General features: G+C 37.6%; 1 protein-coding gene across 20 annotated transcripts in view; it reads left to right on the forward strand.

The window, feature by feature from the left end:
* Positions 1-22274, forward strand: part of TENM1 (teneurin transmembrane protein 1) — a 773006-nt gene that overhangs the window by 8106 nt on the left and 742626 nt on the right. For 19 of the 20 annotated variants that reach the window (XM_087427630.1, XM_087427629.1, XM_087427639.1 and 16 more), the window contains one exon: positions 8734-8800. The exons of the other annotated variant lie outside the window; for it this stretch is intronic. The gene's annotated coding sequence lies outside the window, so the exon portion shown is untranslated. The remainder of the gene's footprint in view (positions 1-8733; positions 8801-22274) is intronic. 20 annotated transcript variants of the gene reach the window in all.

The raw sequence follows: 22274 nt of genomic DNA on the forward strand, positions 1-22274 counted from the left end.
TTTATACTCTGTGCATTACCCCCCTTTAGCATTAATGATTTTCTTTTTTTAAAGCTGCTCTGCTTAATTGCAAGCATTTGAGTTGATATTGATGTGTGATCTCCTGCTCTATTAACTAGCCCAAAAATATGTTTGTGTTTATGTGTGTAGGCATGGAATTTTTTTCTAAAGGAATATTTATTAAAAAGTATATGTACATTTTTGACATGGATTTAGCAAGCATCATTTATAGAAACACACAAGCACATCACCTGTTTGCTTACTCTATGCTTAAAATGAATATATATTTTTGTGATCGTGACTCATTATATGTTTAGAGCTTTAAGCAACGTGGGGAAGCATTGATAGAATTACTATGCAAGTCAAATAAGAAATTCCTTTTGGAAAGATAGTATTAATTTCATTAATGAGATCTAATGTGCTTCCTTCCTTCCTTCATTTCTTCTTTCTTTCCTTTCTCTTTCTCTTTCGTTCTTTCAACTATTTCCAAGAGTTGAGGCACTATATAGATTTATGAGAAGGGAAGCTCTGGGACATTCACTAAAGTATTGGGAGTGATTAGTCTTTTCATTCTTTTTCTAAATCTGCCCAATCCTGTATGTATATCCTAGAGAATTATAAGTATAATGTGACATATTATTCTTTATATTGTTTTTGGTTCTTACATTCTTTCAGTTATCTTGAGTAGGAGCTAAAATAACACACTGATTTCTTGGGTTGTTACTCTTTATTGCAGATTTACTCTGTGCACGTATCCATACATCGTTAGTGCATTTGTGATTTATCTTTCCTGTTTAGTCTAATAAAATGTCAACACTTAGGTGTGACACTATTTATTTTTGGTTTCGAATCCATGAAGTGTTAACACAAGGGTGCTACATTTTTTTCGTTGTTTTATTCTTTTCCCCTATTTGAGATATTGCCTTGATGAAACATTGGACAACTTGTGAAAGTGAGGTAATTTTAATGTAAACAATTAGAATTCAGAGCAAAGGAAATATTTTAAGGGTCATTTAACACAGAACAGAGAAAATTTTAACAATATATTTCTGTAAAACACGGAATAAAACACGTTTAAGAAAACACGAAAAACAGCAATGGACGTAGTGAGAGAACACTAGTCCCAGACATTTCGCAAAATACTTGGCCCTGCTTTGTTGTTGAAAAGGCAGAAGAAGAATCAATGTTGACACAGAGCTCTGGGACAATGGGTCTTGAAGTCTCAAGTGTTTTCCGCAAAGGCTCTCCAGGTCTCATGGACTGGCCTCTTTTTTTACTGAAGACTTCAGTATTACACGGTTTTGGTCACACATCATAAAACAATCTTCATGAAGAAAAAACTTCATCTATTCATTCTTCCATTCATTCATTCCTTCATTTACCAAAACTTTTTAAATACCTCTTTTACCCTGTGATACAAAGACGTTAAAAACACTTATCTAGTGGAGGAGACAGACATATAAGCATATTCTTATCATGTAACAGATGCTCTAGAAGAAGAATAATTAGAATGCTCTGGAAGCTCAAAGGTAGATATAGTTTTATAAAGGATATGTCATTTGAATTGGTTTTCAAAGAATAGCTAGGGATTTTTTGTGAGACAATATGATGAACCACATTCCACATGGCAAAAGGATTGTGAAAGGGCACAAGGCTCAAGTAGCAGTGGAGAATACCAACCCTGGATAATAGAATGTCATTTTATTTCCTATACAGAGGGAACAGAGGTCAAGGATAATGTCTTAATTTGTTTCTTTCTATGTGCCTGACACACAGAAGGTGCTTAGTACATATTTGTTGAATGAATGGATGTGTTAGGATTTTCCTATGTGGAGAGTTATACTGGAGAATGGTGACTTTTCTGATGTTCATCCAAAATCATGCAGTATACTAGTTGTAGCACAGTCTACTGAATTAGATGAGGGTCTTTAAAGTCAGGGAGGGGGACAGGTCACCAACTTTGGGTTTTAGAAGGATGACACCTGTATGAAGAATGGATTGAAGTGGGTTAAGAGTAGTATCAGTGAGACCTTAGGAGGCTGTGTTGCAACTGTGAACAATTATGAGGGTGTGAACCAAGGCAGGGACAGTAAAGATGGAGAGGAGGGGGAAAATTTGAGAGCCACTCATAAGGTGGCATCAATGGGACTTAGAAGTTGATTACAAGTAGAGAGGATGAGGGAGAAGGAGGAGTGACTCCTAGACTTTTGGCTTGGGAAATTAGGTAATGCCTTTAAGCAATATAGGGAACATAAAAGAAAAAGTCAGTTTTGGTGAAGATGATAAGGTCAGGTTTGGATTTACTTAATGTGAGACAACATCTAGACATCCAGATGGAGATGATTTGTGACAGATGGAAATTAGAGATCTGAAGATAGGTCTAGAGGTAGAGATTTGTGTTTCATCAGTCAATGTAGTAGTTGAAATCATAGGAATAGGACTGTGAGTTCACCTAGGGAGTATATATAGAGTAAGAAGAGATGCAAGGATAAAATCTTGAGAAACACTGAACTTAAGAGGTTGGTGACATAAGAGGAGCCTTCAGAAGAGAGCAAGTCAGAATAAGGTCAGAGAGGTAGGAAGCAAAATGGAAAATAATGAAATAGAAGCTAAGAGAGGAAAGGATTTTATAAGTGCCATCTGGGCAAAGGCATGAAAAGATAATTCATAAGAGGAAATAAAAATGGCCAATAAGTGTAAAAAAGCTCAATCTTCAATAATCAAAATAAATGCAAATTAGAAACAATAAATATGAGGGTTTCTTTTTTCTAAGATAATGCTCAGCACAATTGCTCAAGTCCAAACCTTAGTCTTTTTTGATTCCTCTTTTTTCACATCTAACATCCAACCAATTAACAAATGTTGACTCTACCTTCAAACCTCTGACTGAATCATTTTCTCCTCATTCGTCCTTGGTACCTTAAACCAAGCCACCACCATCTCTCACTTAGGCTACTGAAATAGCCTGCTAATTGATGCCCCTACAGACATTTTTGCCCTCATATAAGTTTCCCACACAGAAACCGGGGTGATCCTTTCAAAACTTAAATAAGGTCTTGTGATTTTCCCACTCTCTGCCCTCCAGTGGCTTGCTTCTTATCACACTTAAAATAAATTTTTTTTTTTTTTGTGAGGAAGATCAGCCCTGAGCTAACATCCATGCTAATCCTCCTTGTTTTGCTGAGGAAGACTGGCCCTGAGCTAACATCCGTGCCCATCTTCCTCCACTTTATATGGGATGCCGCCACAGCATGGCCTGACAAGCGGTGCATCGGTGCGTGTCTGGGATCCGAACCCGGGCCGCCAGTAGCGGAACGTGCACACTTAACCACTACGCCATGGGGCTGGCCCCATTAAAATAAAATTTAAAAAAATAATAAAAATATCTTTACCATGGCCTACAAGGCCCTACATGATTTGGTCCCTGACTGTTTATTGGGCCTTATGTCTTACCATTCTTCCCACCAAACCTTGTTCATAACATTCTAGCCACACTGCCCTCCATTTTGTTCCTTAAACATGCTGTGTATTTTTGTCTCTCAGGACCTTTGCACTTGCTATTTCCTCTGCTTGAAATGAATTTTCTCCAAGATTTCTATAAGCTTACTTTCTCACTTCATTCAGATCTTTGATCAAATATTCCTTAATCATAAAGGGCTTCCCTGACCATTCTGTATAATGAGTCCTATCATGATTTTTTGTTTTCTATGCCTTTATCCGCTTCCATTTTTCCTCACATTTACTCAGCACTACCTGGTATCACACTGTATTTTTGTTTATTTGTAATTTATCAAATGTACTAGCATGTTAGCTCCATGAGGGCGTGGAGTTTGTGTCTGTTTTGTTCACTACTGCATCCGTATCACCTAGCACAATGCCTGGTACGTAGTAGGTGTTTAATAAGTATTGGTTGAATAAATGAATGAAAAATAACGACATGATGAAATGTTAGTTGGTATAGATTTGGCAGTTTGCAGCAAAGCCTTAAAAATGCTCATACCATTTGACCTAGTAATTCTACTTCTGGGAATTTGTTGTAAAGAAATAATGTGAAGTACAAAAAAAGCTTTATTTGCAAATATTTTCACCAAGCATTATTTGTAATAGTGCAAAAAGTGAAGGAAGCTAAATGTTCAACAAGGGAATTGCTAAGTGATTTATGGTACATCTAGACAATGTAATATATTACGGCCATTAAAGATGATGTTTACAAATATTTTATGATAAAAGGAAAACATTTATGTTATACTATCAAGTGATAATGCAGGATACAAAATTATATATACTCAATATGTAAGAAAGAAAAAAGAAAGACTGGAAAAAGATGCACAAAGTGCTAAAAATGATGATCTCTGTGTGGGGAAGGTGGGTAATGGGTAATTTTTTTTTCCTTTATGCTTTCTGTATTTTCCACATTTTCTATAATAAGTCTGCATAACTTTCATTACAGAACAATACATTTACAAAACAAAGAGAAAAAAGTGCAAAAAATAAACATTGCCACGTTCTAAGTGAGGTTTAGATGGTAAAGAACATGGAGGATAAACCTATTCTTGAGAAATGGTGTTGGAGGGAGAGCAATATACCGGTTGTAACTGGGGCCAACTGTTCCCTGGCTGCTTTGTTTTAAAGAAGTCTACAGACAAGGAAAATAATTGAGATGCACTAACCCAACCTAGTCTTCACTCACTGGAGAACCAAGGAGGGTTGAGTTTATCGTGTCAGGATTTGAACAGGATGTTCAAGAGAGAGTAGGCAGGTTAAGCCGTCTTCATATTGCTGTGGAAAGCACTAGCTTTGCTTCATGTAAAACAGAAGTGATTACTCACTATATTTCTTCATGTCATGTAGTAAAAACAATTAAGTGAAGTTAGACTATAGATTACTTGGCTATTCAGCCACAGTCACCTCTAATGGAAAAGAAGAAAAATAGCATTGACAAGTTTTGGCAGGTCTCATCATTAGAAATGCCCATATTGCCAGAAAAAAAAAGAAGCTGCAGCCAATAATGTAAACCTAGAAGTTCTCTAGGCCCTGAGGAAGAGCGTGACAATATAGAGTGTTGCAGCATTAATTGTCTGAGAGCACCGATCATTGTAATGGGGAAACTGTCTCTGTTATTAACACAATTATTTTCTACAAGGTCTTTGAGTAAATATCCCATTAGAAAAATAGCATTAAGGGTTTCAAAGCCTGTGTGGCAATATGTAAAGACACACTCATTAGTAAAATAAAGTGTGACCTATATGCAGCCCAAAGTCCCTTGAAAATAGGAATAGTGTTAATAAAGGTGTTATAGTTTTAATTAGCATAAATTGAGTAATTATTGAAAAACAAGTACAAACGTCCCATTTCCTAAACCAATAGAAATTATACTTTTTAAATCCATCTAAGGGCCGGCCCCGTGGCTTAGCGGTTAAGTGCACGCGCTCCACTGCTGGCGCCCCGGGTTCGGATCCCGGGCGGGCACCGACGCACCGCTTTTCTGGCCATGCTGAGGCCGCATCCCACATACAGCAACTAGAAGGATGTGCAGCTATGACATACAACTATCTACTGGGGCTTTGGGGGAAAAAAATAAATAAATAAAATTAAAAATAAATCCATCTAAGAAAGATACCTATCCATACACACACATATGCACATTCATATATATGTTGTTGTTGTTGTTGTTTTTTGGTGCGGAAGATTAGCCCTGACCTAACATCTGTTGCCAATCCTCCTCTTTTTGCTGAGGAAGATTGGCCCTGGGCTAACATCCTTGCCCATCTTCCTCTACTTTACATGGGACGCTGCCACAGCATGGCTAGATAAGCGGTGTGTAGGTCCTGCCTGGGATCCGAGCCTGCGAACCCCAGGCCACTGAAGTGGAGTGTGCAGACTTAACCACTATGCCACCAGGCTGGCCCCTGTATGTATTTTTTGAACTCGACTTTTAGACCCTTCTACTCACCTCCAGTTTATGCATTTCATCTCCAGTAGCCAATCTCAGATGTAGTTTCATTTTCAGAAGCTGAGAACTGAAGTATGTAGAATATTATTTTCTCTGTAGGACCAAATAAGAGACAGTGGCGCTAGTTAAAGTATGGGTTAGATGATCTCTTAATGAGCTGTTCAGATTTGGATTTTGGGCTCTGCTTGTAGGCTCTAGCCTCTCTTCAAAACCAATAGTCAGTTCTATGAGATGTGTTTCTAACATTTGTGGCTCCTGCTGTTTTTGCCTCTGGTATGCGTTACTTGGTTGTGTTCAATGATGGTCCTGTCAAACATTCTAATTTTTTTTTTCTTAAAAAATAGCTAGCCTACATGCAGTATTAAAACAGACAATGGTTTCATTTATGGAAATGAATTCTTGAGTTGAATAAAGAGGTAAAAGTTGAGGGAAGTGGTACATGTTGGGAACTGGTAAGTGGTGACAAGTAACCTGGGGTATCTTATATAGATCAACGTATGAACTGGCCTCTAATCATAAATGGGGAGATATACTCCTAAAGGCTTCAGTTTGAAGGCAATTGAGAAGTGAGCAGAGAATAGCTATATCATTTTAAAGCCCTCTTGCTTCCCAGTCCTCTGTGTACCTCACCAAGGCAAAATGCTGCACATAGGGCAGTTTATTTTTTAAAGCATTTTTTGCTAGCCTCCTTGCAGAATCAGCCTGATGGGTATGAAGCCAATTTCTACAGACTTGCTCTGGTATATGTGGCAGAAGAGCCAGAAATATTTTTTTGTAGTCTAGATCTAAGTACTTTCTGAAATGTCTTCCTTAAAAGATTCTAACTTAGAACTATTATGGAACCACATGAACACTTGAGCAAAACTGTGTCTTTTTGAGCAACATTAACAGTGATGAAAAATGCACATCGGGCAATTAGATTGCAACTAATCAAGAGCACCACTTCAGTCTATTATAAATGATTTACGTATAGTGTATTGGATATGGAGATCATTAGTAATAATATAATACTTTATTATCATTACAAGGTCACCTTGGTGATCTTTGTCAAAGGTGACAATGATGTTATTGACCTACACTTTTTAAAAACTGCATTTAGATATTGTCTTCTGTCTTGATTTACTGTGTAGAAATTTTAAATTGTTTGCCCTTACTGCTGAGATTTTGCTTCAAATATAAAAAAACAGGTTTTGGGATTACTTGATTGATAAATTGGGGCCATAAGGTTAATGAAATGCCAGTCATAAAATATTGGAATGCTAAAGTTTAAAGTTTTCCTTTTCTTTTTTCTTTTGCTTTAATTCACCACACTTCCTTTTCTAAAATGACATTTTGAAGAACTTAAAACACATAGCTTTTTTATATAGTATGTGTAATATATGTTCATTATAGAAAAATTAGAAAATACAGATACACAGAAAGAAGAAAATCATATATATTTTACACACATATATATCTTTTTCTAAACTGGACTCACACTGTAATTACTTTATAATGTGTTTTTTTCTTTATCAATAAATTGTTAACATATTCCTATGTCAATAAAATATATTATATATCTATATACACATACACACAGATATATATATGGAGAGAGAGCGAGACAGAGAGAGACAAAGACAGAAACACAGAGGGGTGAAAAACAACCAAAAATGTAAAGGAAAATTGCATAATTCTCCCCTTCCCCAAGTCTTTCAGATTATAATTTAAAAGCAGCAAATTAAAGCCATAGGTAGAAATTATGTGAAATGACAACTAACATCCTAACAATTTCTATATCGTACTTAATGGCTGCTTAGTAGTCCCTCATATGGTTGTTCCTTGATTTATTTAAACAAACTCCAATTATTGGGCATTTAGGCAATTTCCAATATTTATTATTATAAAAAACATGAAAAAATTCTAATACATACCTCTTGCCTGAAAGAGGTATAAATGTGAAGTAACTGAGTCAAAGGGAGTGCATATTTTTAAGGCTTCTGATATCTACAGACAAGTTACCCTCCATACATATTGTACCAATTTACATTACTTCTGAAGAATTATTTATAGTTCATATGTTAAACATCATTATATAATAGCACCATTCCTGCCCTATTGCCCAGTACCAAGCGTGGCATATGGAGACACAGTTTCTAATCAATTTTATAACTGTTGAGTAAACGAAGTCATGTGGGACATTGGAAAAATGACTGGACCAAAAATGAGAGGACCTGGAGTCTAGTCCTGGCTCTGCCACTAACCGCATATGCGACTTTGTGCAAACCATTTAACCTCTCTGGGCCTCAGTTTCCTGATCTTATAACAAGGTTGTTTTGAGGATTAAATGAAATGTGTATATGAAAGTTTTCTGTAAACTGTAAAGGACTATCTTAATATAAGAAATTATAATTACTCTAAATTGTTTACATTGGTGAAAATTTCTTGAAATTGTGGGCACTTCGTCTCAAAATGAGTTGTATATGGAGCAAAAATTGAATAGTATTAAGTTGGGAGAATCTTTGTGGGTGAGAATTCCATAGCCCTCTAGATATACTCAGCTATGATTAAGAAATTATTAGCAGCATAGTTAATATAATTGTTTGAAGTTTTGCGTAGGCCTTTTAAGAAACTGACCCTTTTATCTTTTGTGAATTGCAAAATGAAATCTTATGTTTATAACCCCCATGCCCACTCCCACCCCCACCCTACATGTGTCTCTTCCTTTTCCTCATATAAGGACTGCTTTGGACCTGCTTGTACATATGTTTGAAGGATAATTTGGCCTAATTTGTTTACAGGAATTACAAGGGTGACCTTTATTCAGCTGTCTCCTTTTTGATTCCCATAACTTCTGGATCTATCAAGGTATGTGCATTCTACACTGAAATTTACTTTGGGAATTGAACACATAGCTATGTAATGTGAAAAGAATGGGATGTTCCACTGATATAATCAGTTATATTTATTGAGTGCTGTGTAAATGAAATGCATCGTTTTAAACTTTTAAAAATCTATTTGACCATTGTATACATAAGCTTGTGTCTGTACTCCATAATTGTTAGAGAGTCTTTGCAAAACCAACTATGCAGGCTGTCCTACATATTTGAATGATTCTGTGACCTTTTCCACATACAGCTACTAAAACCAAGAGACTCCTTGACTAATGGGACTATCTACAGGGTACGAAGGAACAGCAGTGGCCAATGAGAACGTTTGCAAACACTTAGTAGTTTTGACTGTAAATAAACATGACATTTCTCCATATCATGGCAAAAATATTCCCATTCAGATAATTTTACTGACAAAACAAATATTTACCTCCTGAAATGACCGTTTTAAGTTTTTAGGAAAGTCTCAAGTGAAATATCTGTATTGACACGCTATTGTGTTCGTTTATTTACCCTCCATCCTTTCTTTCATCTATCCATCTGTTGATCCATATGCTCAATAAATATTTATTGAGCAACTAGTGGGTGAAAGTTATCGTGTCTTTTCTTTTGGTGAATGTGCCAATATAGATAGAATTTACCTGGAATATTGAGAAAGTAATTGCTTCTACATTCAGTCCTCTGTTAGGTGGAATATGTGAGGAAAAGTGGCAAGACAGGGGAGACTTTTAGATTAATCAAAATCTTCAGTTACCTGAAAGACTTCCCTCATTGGTCTTCATTCTTCTTAAAAATAATGGTCAGTGTTAAGTCTTTAGTAAGGAAGGAGTAGAATTCTTTTTTTTTTTTTTTGTGAGGAAGATCAGCCCTGAGCTAACATCCATGCTAATCCTCCTCTTTTTGCTGAGGAAGACCAGCTCTGAGCTAACGTCTATTGCCAATCCTCCTCCTTTTTTTTTGTTTTTTTCCCCAAAGCCCCAGTAGATAGTTGTATGTCATAGTTGCACATCCTTCTAGTTGCTGTATGTGGGACGCGGCCTCAGCATGGCCGGAGAAGTGGTGCGTCTGTGCGCGCCCGGGATCCGAACCCGGGTCGCCAGCAGCGGAGCACGCATACTTAACCACCAAGCCAGGGGCCGGCCCCATAGAATTCTAACTTGTAAAAAAGTCAAGAGGATGATCTGGTTTTTGTGGTTTTTGGAATCACTTGTTACTCTCTTTAAAGTACATAAAAAATGAAATCCTTACAATCTTGGAATTTGCATTGCCCTTCAAAAAATAGTACAAAAACTTTAAGAGTTTTTTAAATTGAGTTCCAGTTAACTGAAATTAGTCTATAATGGGAATTTAAAATGGAGTTGTCAGTTTTAACTATGCACATACTTCTATTTGCCATTTTTCTAGAGCTGCCTTTATGGGAATACTATTGCCAGAAATTTCAGATCACTATAAGAAAAAAAAATAAGATCAGAAAATAAAATGACAGGGCCGGCCTGGTGGATTAGCGGTTAAGTGCGCACGCTCCGCTGCTGGCAGCCCGGGTTCGAATCCCGGGCGCACACCGACGCACCGCTTGTCTGGCCATGCTGAGGCCATGTCCCACATACAGCAACTAGAAGGATGTGCAACTATGACATACAGCTATCTACTGGGGCTTTGGGGAAGAAAAAAAGGAGGAGGATTGGCAATAGATGTTAGCTCAGAGCCGGTCTTCCTCAGCAAAAAGAGGAGGATTAGCACGGATGTTAGCTCAGGGCTGGTCTCCCTCACAAAAAAAAATACATATATATAATGACAGATTTTTAAAAAGAAACTTACTGAGGAGGGAAATTGATATTTTTGTATATTGGGTCATTTGTGAATGTAATCTTCCTAATTTGGGAATTGTGAGTTTGCCAGTTGTGTAATATTAACTGAAGGTATTTTTTCATTCTGAGAAGGTTTAAATGTGTGAAAAATGATAGTCTTCCAAACCTGATGTGAATTAATAGATCAGAATGGAGGAAAAATGCCTAACAGGTCAAAAGAATGCACACTGATGAAAATAATTGGCAATAAATATTTAAAAGGTTCAGAGAGCAGCTACTTTTCCTCCCTTAGAGAGACTACATGGTATAGTAGAAAAGCCCTTGCCTGTCAATCAGAAAACCAGGGCTCTCCTCCCAGTCTTATACTAGTGATATGGTCCTCCTCAGGTCACTTCTCCGCTCTGAGCCTTGGTTTTCTCACGTCTATAATAAAAACTTTGGGCTGGAGAGCTCCAACTTTCTCCCTGCTAAAACACTCTACGATTTTTACAAAATTAAGGACTCTTCTCAAGTATGCAAAATGGAATCGAGATTGGCCATTAAGTTGGAATGCACACACCAGTTGTTAAAAAGATTGCTGCTTAAGTGGTTTAGTACAGTGGTAATAGGTTATTTATTCATTTTTTGTCTTAAAGTAATTGTGCATTCTAACACCACTACCCTCCCCTCCCCACATGCACACCAGTGTTGGTATTATATTAAATAGATTCAAGTAGAAGTTTAGTTAGTAGTCTCATTTTCCTCGATAAAAATGCTTAGCTTTGGGATGCTGCTGTGCTGCTCGTCGGTCAGTCTCTTGAAGTTCAGCAAAACTGTATGTTTTCTCCTTCTTGCAAGGCGGTCATTCAAGGTCAAGCATCTCTGTAACTTGGAACCAGTCAAGTGCATAACCCAATGACTTCAGAGTCCAATGCTTTCAATCTGGCACCCTTCATGAGTATTGAGTTTATATTAAAGCATTTAAAATATATTCCCCTTCATCTACATATCACAGCAATAACAACCTGGGCACAGGACAGTGCCTGGGAGCGAATAACCACTTGGAGTTAATGACCTGAGGGGCAGCTGAAGGACCATTGACTCTTCCTAGTCAGTCCTTCATCCCTATAAAATGCCTCTTCCTGAGATGCCAAGCCTTCAGGAATTTTTCTGTCTCACATCAGATTAAGTAGTGGCCATAAATAATAGCATTTAATACATAATAATAAGAAGTGGTAATGCAATAAAATATCAACAATTCTAGTACTATATAAAGGGGCTATTCTGATCAAACCAAAAGAGGGAGTGGTAAATGAAGTTCATGAATCATAATATTTTAGAAGTGCCTTTCCCCTTATTGATTTGAAATGAAATGTAAGTAAAAATTCATATGGTTTAGGGGAACAATTCCCTTTCTTTTGCTCCTTATTGCACTGACAAATGATTCATTTTAGAAATAATAAAAAAATGCCTCTGACATCTATTTTAAATGGATGTTCAGCTCCCCTCCCTCCATTTTAGCACTGGATTCAACTTTTGACATATGTACAGCTCTGAGCTAAGTAACAAATACAATTCTACAGATGTTTTTTTCCAGAAGAAGCATTTTTCATTTATTTATTAGTGTGACAAACAATAAGTTGTCCACAGTGTGCCAGACATAGTGCTAGGTGTTGAGGAAACAAAAATCAATAAGGGGCATGGTCCCCAATCACAAGCTCATGGTAGAGAGATGAGAACTGACCTAGAAACAGAGCGATAAAATAATCAAATGAAGTAGGTGTGGAATGCATATGAATTTATTTGCTCATGGCATTCATATTATTTTTCTAAATTAAAAAGATTCATGGGGCCGGCCCCGTGGCTTAGCGGTTAAGTGGGCGTGCTCCGCTACTGGCAGCCCGGGTTCGGATCCCGGGCGCACACCGACGCACCGCTTCTCCGGCCATGATGAGGCCGTGTCCCACATACAGCAACTAGAAAGATGTGCAGCTATGACATACAACTATCTACTGGGGCTTTGAGGAGAAAAAGGAGGAGGATTGGCAATAGATGTTAGCTCAGAGCCGGTCTTCCTCAGCACGGATGTTAGCTCAAAAAAAAAATTCACATATCAGAACCTATTCATTAGGGCAATGAGATATATAATCTCAAATAGCCCCTTACTCAAAAAAATCTATAGGGATCACTGGTTATGGTAGGCAGATTGGCCCCCTAAAGATGTCCGTATCCTAATCCCTGGAACACGTGAATATGTTGCATCACGTGGCAATGGGGAATTTAAGATTACAAATGGATCTAAGGTTGCCTATTCAGCCAACCTTAAGATAGGGAGATTATCTTGGTTAACTAGATGAACTCAATGGGTCCTTAAAAGTAGAAGAGGGAGGCAGACGAGAGATGGCAGCATGAGATGAGCTTGGCCCAACATTGCTGGCTTTGAAGACGGCGGCCATGAGCCAAGGAATGAGAGTAGCCTCTAGAAGCTAGAAAGGGTAAGGAAAAGGATTATCCCCATCAAGACCCATTTTTAGACTTCTGACTTCCAGAACAGTAAGATAAATCTATGTGGTTTTATGCCACCAGGTCTGTGGTAGTTTATTATGGTGGCAATAGAGAACTAGTACACTGAGATTTACCCAGTACCAAAAATTTGGAGAGAAGTCTCTAGTTGTTAGCAGTCATGATTACTAAAAGGCATGGTTCATGCTGATCTTGGTGGCATCACAGATATCTGTCTAGTGACCGTTTTTCCTAGATATCCATACCAGGCCCCTCCTTTAGAAATATAGTCATTTATAAGATCCTGAAATACTTGACAATTCTCTGTTGTTCCCACCCCCAATGTCAGGGAGAATGTAGCCCTCTTTCCCTCTCCTTCTATGGACCACTTGTGCCTCTTCCTCCTATCCCCTTGACCCCCATGCCTCTGCCTTGATGTTTGGGTTACGAGGTTTGTGGATAGGTGAAAAGTGGAAAATTATCTTTCTTTCAAGGGGCACTTACAAGAGTGAGAAAGATATAGGCACTACTATCCTAATAAATTATTGTGGCATATGACAGGCATAAAGTTGGGAATTGAGTATAATATGAAACAGGAGTATCAAGCTAGTAGCCTACTGCTCAGGGTCAGTCTTCAGATATGTTTTGTTTGCAACCCAGGACTCTTCTTGTACTCTCTTCCCTCCTCTCTTCTCTCCTTCCTTTTCTAAATGCGTGTAGCTCAAGATTACCCCCTGCAGTTCCATAATGTTCCATAGGGTCTGTCACCCCTTATTGTCTTATTCCTTGCTTACCTGACCTGTGTGTTATGATCCTGGTTCCTGTGCTGTAGAGATTAAGTGCGTATGCTTTGGGGTTTAAGTAGGTGAGATGATCCAATTCTGCCATATATTGGCTGTACAACTTGGGCAAGTAGCTTAAGTATAATATCTTTCTAAATTTCAGTCTTGTCACCTCTAAAATGGTGATAATAATGATACCTCATACCTCATAAACTTGTGAGGTCTAAAATGGCATGCACATGACATATAAAGCACTTTGCACAATGCCTGGCATATAACATAGTACATGCTCAATAAATATTAACTATCACTCCCACTACTATTATTGCCACTGTGAGGGCACAGTTCAATCTAGTAAAGGGATGAGAAGCAGGCGTCTGAAAAAAGGCTTCAAGGAGAAGGTAATGCTGGGAATACTGGAACCATTCTGTAAGTGTGGACTGGTGGGGGTAGAGAATGACAATTTGGAATTATTTGATGAAAAATTGGTAGGGATGGGCAGATATTCTAAGCAAAAGAATTCTAAGCAACAGAAACAACAAATACTCTGAGAGGAACTTCAATCATTCTATACAGCTAAAGTGTGATATGGAAGATGGGCATGAGAAGAGATAAGACTGGAGACAGATAAGGAAAGACTTCCATGTCCTAAGGAGCATCTCTTTTTTTTTTGTAGGCGAGTGGTTTTCTAATGCTACTTGTGCAATTTGAAGTTTGGTGTACTACCCACTGAGCCTCTGGCCTGAGGGCAACCCTTGAAACAAATTCACTTAGGAACACAGTTTAAAAACCACTTCTAGGGCCAGCCCTCATGGCCTAGGGGTTAAGTTTGGTGCACTCTGCTTTGGTGGCCAGGGTTCAGTTCCTGGGCATGGACCTACACCACTTGTCAGTGGCCATGCTATAGCAGCAGCCCATTACAAAATAGAGGAAGATTGGCAATAGATGTTAGCTCAGGGCAAATCTTCCTCAAGCAAAAAGAGGAAGGATGGTGCCAGATGTTAGCTCAGGGTGAATCTTCCTCAGCCAAAAAACAAACAAACAAAAAACAAACCACTTCTATAGGCTGGAGGAACTAAGGAAGGATTTTAATAATCACGTCTGTGATATAGAGGGTTCACCCTCATGACAGCATGGAGGATGGATTGGAGGGGGCAGGACTGAAGGCCAGGAAACCAGTTAGGAGACTACTGCTATAGGCTAGATGAGAAATGATGGTGGCCAAGTGGCAGTTGATAGTGGGAATAACAATAAAGGGACAGATTTGAACAATGGTTCTCAAATTTGAATGGGTATAAGAATCACTTAGAGGGCTTGTCAAATTGCAGATTGCTAGACCCCACTCCTGAGTTTCTGTTTCAGTTGTTCTGGGATGGGGCCCAAGAATTTGCATTCCTAACAAGTTCCGAGGGGATGGTGATGCCACTGGTCCAGGGGCTACACTTTGAGAACCATGAGATTTGAGATATGCTAACTATGTAGAACTGTCAGGCAAGAGTCACTCATTGGATATGGGGAGTAAGGGAAAGGTTTCTGGCTTGGGAGACTGGGTAGATGGTGATAACATTCAGCGTTTTGTGATCAAGTTTAAGGTGAGTTGAAAAAAAATTTTCATGACCCTAGCTAGGGAAGGTCAACTAAAAATCTTTAAGAGTGATTTGTAATCAGATCCTGGGCCGTCTTCTGGATATCATGACCCTGTACTTTTGTGGTGGTTTCTCTCACCCCTACCACACTCCCACCCCAACCCCATTCATCTACCTTGGTACCATTCACTTCCAGGAAGTGAAAGTACAGGTTGGGGGATGAGTAGGATAATAAGTTCCATTTTACACCTGTTGAGTTTGAGGAGCCTATGGAACATCTAAATGAGAGAATCCCCCCAAAATAATTTAAGCTTTAGTTTTTGTTTGTTTGATTTTAATTTAAGAAAAGTTCATCTCCTTATTTCAGTTTGGTCATCATCTCCTCTTTATGCAAAATCGGAATAGTCAAGATATAGGTCCAGATATAAATTGAGCTTTCATCTAGAGACTTCCTATATATTTGAAGTCAATCCTTCAAGGATTTCTGGGTGTTAAATTTGCTCATAGCTGACAATATCCTTTTTATAGTATAGATCAGTGAATCCAAAACACGTTCATTTTTAAATTCCCCTTGAACATTCCTGTGACCTAGCTTTCTCTACGTTACTGTTTCACCAAAAAGAAAAATCAAAGTATGGCAGAATTGTCCATGCTGTTAAGTAGGGGAGAGTAGGAGAGTATCATGTAGGTTACCCTTTCTTCTTTTTTTCTTTTCTTTTTTCGTGTGCGGCCTATTTCAGTAATGGTCAGATTTTTCACCAAAGCTATAAGCTGTCTCTCTAAGGTTGAGAGTAGGCAAAGAAAAGATCTTACAACAGGATAAAGTGCCTACATGCAATGGTGAGATGAGGAATAAAACAGAGCCTATTAGATTTTAGAGGAGCAGTAGAAGTGGATACTAAGCAAGAAAAATTAAATGATTTTGTTGCAAGGGGGCAGTTGTACACATAAGTTGAACTTTTCTGACATACGATATATCCTTACAGATTAGATAGATAGATAGATAGATAGATAGATAGATAGATAGACAGATATAGATATACAGAGATATATAAATTCTCAATTCACTTGTCAGCTTATGGCACCATGAAACTATAGAATCATCTTAATATGGGGGCAGAAATATGGTAAGATGGTCAATTATCGCCATTCACTGCCATAAACTTCCTTGAAAAGATACATTTAACTGTGCCATCATTCCCCTTTGGAGTCTACTCATCTTAGTGGCTGATTCCATACTTGTATTTTGTGGATAGGACAGCCACTCATACACCCCCATCTACAAGGCACATAATGAACCTTAACTTGTAGATTCATTTTCTTGTAGCATTTAGCACTGATCTATTAAAGAAAATGGAAGCATTGCTCAGTTGGTACTTATTCCTCTACTCTAAAAAACACACACGCAGAAAAAAAACAATCATAAAACTGAAAACAAAGCCTTGGATTTTGCTAAGTGTTTATAGATAAGCCATAATCTGAAATGCATCCATGTTTGCCAACAAGAAGTCCAACATTGGAGGTTTAGGAAGTGGGATCAGAGTTTATAGAAATGGCTCTTGTGGTTTCTGGAAGACCCCTCTGAGCAGCTCTTCCTTAGGAGTGTTATTTCAGCCCCGTGATGTTGCTAACCTGATAGCTGAATGCAGCAGTGTCTTTTGGGTGAGGCAAAGTCCAGCCCTCTATCTCACCTTAATAAATTTGAAATCACTATTTCTTCAGCCTAACACACTTCCAAAGTATATTGAAAATCACTATATACTCTTTAAAAAAAAAAAAAGTAAAGAAAAATAAAAAAACGAAGGCACAAATTCTGAAATAAGCACAAAGGGACAATGTAACCCCCTGCTGTGTGGCACACTATCTGAAGTAGTCAGGGTCTTTTCTATAGGATACACATTGAATTGGTGACCTTTAAATATTGTCCTCCTTTTGCTAGATGTCTGACAAATGTCAGTTGAAACTATTTGACTTATATTATTTTAAATGGCTGTTTTCCAAGAACACATCAGCTATCTATTTTTCCCAGACTCATCTGTATGACTGCATGCAAACTCTAGCTTTAAAAGATACACTTTAAGTGATGTGGCTGACTGTCACTATTGGTAATAGATAACTGACTTTGTTCTCTTATTTGCAAAATTCTCACCTGCTTAAATGGCATGGGTATAATTCATAGTGTATGATGTAAACCTCCAATGATAAATTAATATAAACAAGTTTTCAATGCCATTTTAAATTTTGCTTAATTTGACACACTGCTTTGTTCAGAAGCACCCTGATTGATGCTTGAATATTTTGTATACTGTGTATGAACACAAAATGAAAGCTGCACTTATGTGCATGCCCTGATCTGAGCTTATGTCTACACACTGTATGATGTGAGTGCCACCTATGAGTACTAATTTGCACCAAGCTTATAGTCTTATTCATAAGAGAGCACATGAAGTTACTGTTCATTTTATTGTTGACAATAGCTTGAGGAGGCGGAGGAAGGAGCTCAAAGAAGACTGGTAATTCTAAGAAAGGCTGATTTTCAGTTAAGTACATTTTTGTAAGTCATTTTGTCGTTTGGTAAACACACAATGATTATTCCTTCAGACAGATGAAATATTCATTAGAAAGAGAAGTAAGGAAATCATAGTACTATTAAAGAATAGCAAGGGAACGGGAGGCCTGTCAAGAATATTCTGACCCCAGGAAAAAAAAATCTGAATCGCTGTAGAGAGGGACCACAGAATGCAAACTTTTTAAAAGGTTATTTCCATAAAGTCTGAGGAAATCTTGGCCTCCATTAAGATTTTTGTCCCTGAGAGCCTAAACTGTAAGTATGGTATCTGCTTTGTCTGCAGAATAAAAGAGGAGATCTTCGCTTAATCATTATCCTGGGAGCCGAACATCCTGCTACATTTGAATAAAAATGCCTCCTTCATTACTGATGGGAACACAGAGTTCGGTGTACCAAATGATTTACAGTAGAGCTTACTGACAGCGCTACCTTACAAATGAACGGGCTGTTTCAAGAATACTAGTTGTAATGTATTTAGTATCAAATGAAGTACATAATGCCCACAAATTTTAAGAAATCTACAAAATGAGTGCCGTCTATTAAAAAAAATAGTTCTTGTTAAAAAAAAAAATAGTTCTATTATACCTTTAGGTAAAACAGAAAGTGACGACGTAGAAAATAGAATTCTGATGCGTCGACAATACCATCAGGTTTTTTCTGTAGTGAAATCTCTTAAAATGATGGGAAACATAGAGCTATGAAATAACTGAGCTGCAGAGGACCTTGAGAAATCATTTGCTCTAGGCTTCCGCTTTCAAGCATGTGAATGTCTGCATGAAGGGTAAGGAAGTCATGTTGTCAGCATTATGAGTCAGAATTCTTTATTTAGCAAATATATATGGCATTTAAGTGTCAGGCACTGTTCTAAGCACTACAAATATTAACTGGGCACATTTGTCCTGGCACTGCCTTTCCCTTCTACTCCTTCTTTCTCTTTCCCCTTCTTTTTTCCTCTGTACATCTTTTCCTGTTTCTTTTCCACTACTTGTTTCTTAGTTTTGCCTTTGACCCTCGTTAGCACTGTTCCAGGCTTGTTGGGGCCCTCCAGTGTAATGAGGTTACTGAACTCTACTGTAAACCTTTTTTACCTCATTGCTTTTAAGAATGTCATGTAATTCAAATTTCTTATAAAGATCAAAATAGATTATTTCATCATTTTGCTTTCTTCTCTGTGACTTGTCATTTTATCATGGAAGGAAATAAAATTGGCTTAGAGGAAAGCGGCTCTGGGGTTCGCAGGTTCGGATCCCGGGCGCGCACCGAGGCACCGTGTATCAAGCCATGTTGTGGCGGCGTCCCATATAAAGTAGAGGAAGATCGGCACAGATGTTAGCCCAGGGCCAATCTTTCTCAAGAAAAAGAGGAGGATTGGCATCGGATGTTAGCTCAGGGCTGATCTTCCTCACAGAAATAAATAAATAAATAAATAAATAAATAAATAAATAAATAAATAAATAAAATAAAATAAAATAAAATTGGCCTAGAATAATTTGATATCCACACAGCATTGATAGTTACTTCTATTGTCTTAAGATCATTTCTTTAATGATAATACTCTTGGATAAGATTAGAATTGGAAAAGGGACTGCATATAGATTATTCCTTAAATAGTAATTTCCCATTTTAAATTTTCAGTTTGCCAAACCACATGAGAATCTGCTCTTTTTTTCTCATTCTTGACATTTGACAAAAGAGAGTGAATATGCTTTCTTCATTTTATATTTTCTTTTCTCATTCTTGAGTTTGTGTTTTTTATTTTACAAACTTAGTAGGTCTTTAAAAATGACTTCTCACCTTGTTCTTTCACTTTTCTGTTTAGGTCATAAATAATCCTATGGGACTGTACTTGTATTTTACATAATAGTAGAAAATTCAGTTTTCAACCTGCTTTTTAAAAATTACGTAGACTTTTCTGTATGTTGCTTATTGATGAGTGTGTGTGTGTGTGAGAGAGAGAGAGAGAGAGAGATCTAGCACGTTATGAACAATTGCTTCACACCAAGAACTGTTCTATTCATTTCATACCTGTTATCTCATTTAATCCCCACAGTAACTTTATGAAGGCTGTACTATTATCGTCTACAATTTTAAAGTTTAGACAACTGAGGCCAAGAGAGGTTAAGTAATTTGGCTAAGGTTACATAGTAAGTAAGTGGTATGGCCAGTATTCAAATAGGGTTTCAGCTACTTTTTTCTTACATCTCCATTTGTTACTAAATCCATTAAGAGAAAAATTCTGGTTTTTTAAAAGCTGACTTGTTTTTCTTGTTTGGGTGCCCAAATTAGAAATTCCTAAGTTAAACCATCTGAATCTTGGACTGGACCTTTTGATAAGGCAGAAGAATTTCAGACACCTGCACAGAGAGCGCTTTTAGTGTGGAATACTTCAACTAAAGGATCCCTCTAAATGTGACCCCTCTAAAGTATGATTCTAGTAGGTATATTATGAAGTATAGTCTCAAAATGTTTGCAGTAGCCAAATTAGATAGATAGATAGATAGATAGATAGATAGATAGATAGATAGATAGACAGATAGATAGGCAGATAAAGTGAATCAGAGTAATCTGATTTTCTGGTATCCTCTAATCCTTTGCCTACCCATATCACCATTCTGAGAGGAACCTGTTTGTCTTCTCTTTGTCTGATATTGGTGTTGTTCATTTCCCATGAAGCTTCCTTGAGTAAAGAAAATGGAGATTTCTTCCTGGATTATTTTCTGTTTCCTATGCTCAAACTGGATATACTTAAGATCCATTATTTGTTTTTCTCCCTCTACCTTTTCTTCCATTGGGGATTTCACCTACCTTTATGACTCTAACTGCTATTACTTATATAAATGATTTTTAAAAACCTATTTCTTACACTATGGTCCCATATCGCCAACTTCCTGCCACATGTGTACACTTGGATATTCTGCTGATATCTGAAACTCATCATGTTTCTAAAGGTGAGCACATCATCTTTCTGAGGTTGGGTCCCCTGTCCACCTTCTCAGTTTCTGTCAGTGATACCATCATTCTTCCAGCTACCGAAGCTTAAAACTTTGAGGTTTTCTTTGCCCACTTCTTGTACTTTGCTTTCCATATATAATCAGTCATTACGCCCTATCAGTGCTTCATAATGTCTTTCACTTCCCTCTTTTCTTTTTTGTACCGCTGCCGTGAACTTTACCTTTAGTTTAGACAGTTTAACATCTTGCTCATTAATCCCCCACTAAAGCTTAGTGTATTGCCTTGCGCATAGCAGGAACTCAATGTATTTTGGTTTTGTGATTGATTGAGGCACAGGTTACCTCCTACCTCCAGCAACAGTGAGCAAGTCACTTTTGGAACCAGATTTTTTGAAGTACATCATTTCCTGCATGTGTGCAATATCCCTTTTGTAGCCAGTTGTACACATTTTGTCAGGATCAGTATTATATATCTGTCTTTCGTGAGCTAATTGGGGGAAAGGGACTTAAATTGATCTTAAATTAATGAGTTCCAATGCTTTAGAAGGACAATCAGTACATTTTATCCAGTGAGGGTGAGATAATAAGCTTAATGACTATGGAGATCATATAGACTTCATTCATTGCCAGATCCCTAGCACCTAGCTCCGTACCCAGCATCTAATAGGTATTTACAAATATGTGTTGGATGAATTAATGGATAAATGCCAATGATAGTGATAACTATGCTGTCCCAAAACAGAACAAAAATCTCCCAATGACTTGCCTCATTCACTCTAATATATTAGACTGAGGGGATTGTACCCAACATACTGAGATTTTTCCAGATAGTCATATATTTAAGGCAATAACTGAATCTTCAAGTAAAATTTATGTCCATGCTAAATTATGCTTCTTGTGGGATATCATGGCATGATTCTACTTGGGCACCACAAATTATATTGATGGGGTGAAATGTGTTTTCATGTCCGTTTGTAAAATGTGGAATATTATTGAATTACATTAAGTGTCATGTTTGAGATGAGTTTAGGCTGGTTTCTTTGGGTTTGACACATTTCAGTCTGTCATCCTGTCCTTAGAGATGTTGAAAATTAAATGGAGATACTTAAATAATTTAATTTATAAGCTTGCTTACAGCTATGTGGTTTATCAAGCCAGATGTCGGTAGCCTCAGTTTCTTGCAGCTCAGATGCTGCCAGAACATAAATTAAAGTTGTTTCTACATGCCAGGGATTAACACGTAAAAAAGAAAGAAACTTTCTTTCTGATAGCCA

This window comes from Ceratotherium simum, chromosome X (assembly GCF_057802395.1).
Source record: "Ceratotherium simum simum isolate JZ-2026a chromosome X, ASM5780239v1, whole genome shotgun sequence".
Lineage (NCBI taxonomy): Eukaryota > Metazoa > Chordata > Mammalia > Perissodactyla > Rhinocerotidae > Ceratotherium > Ceratotherium simum.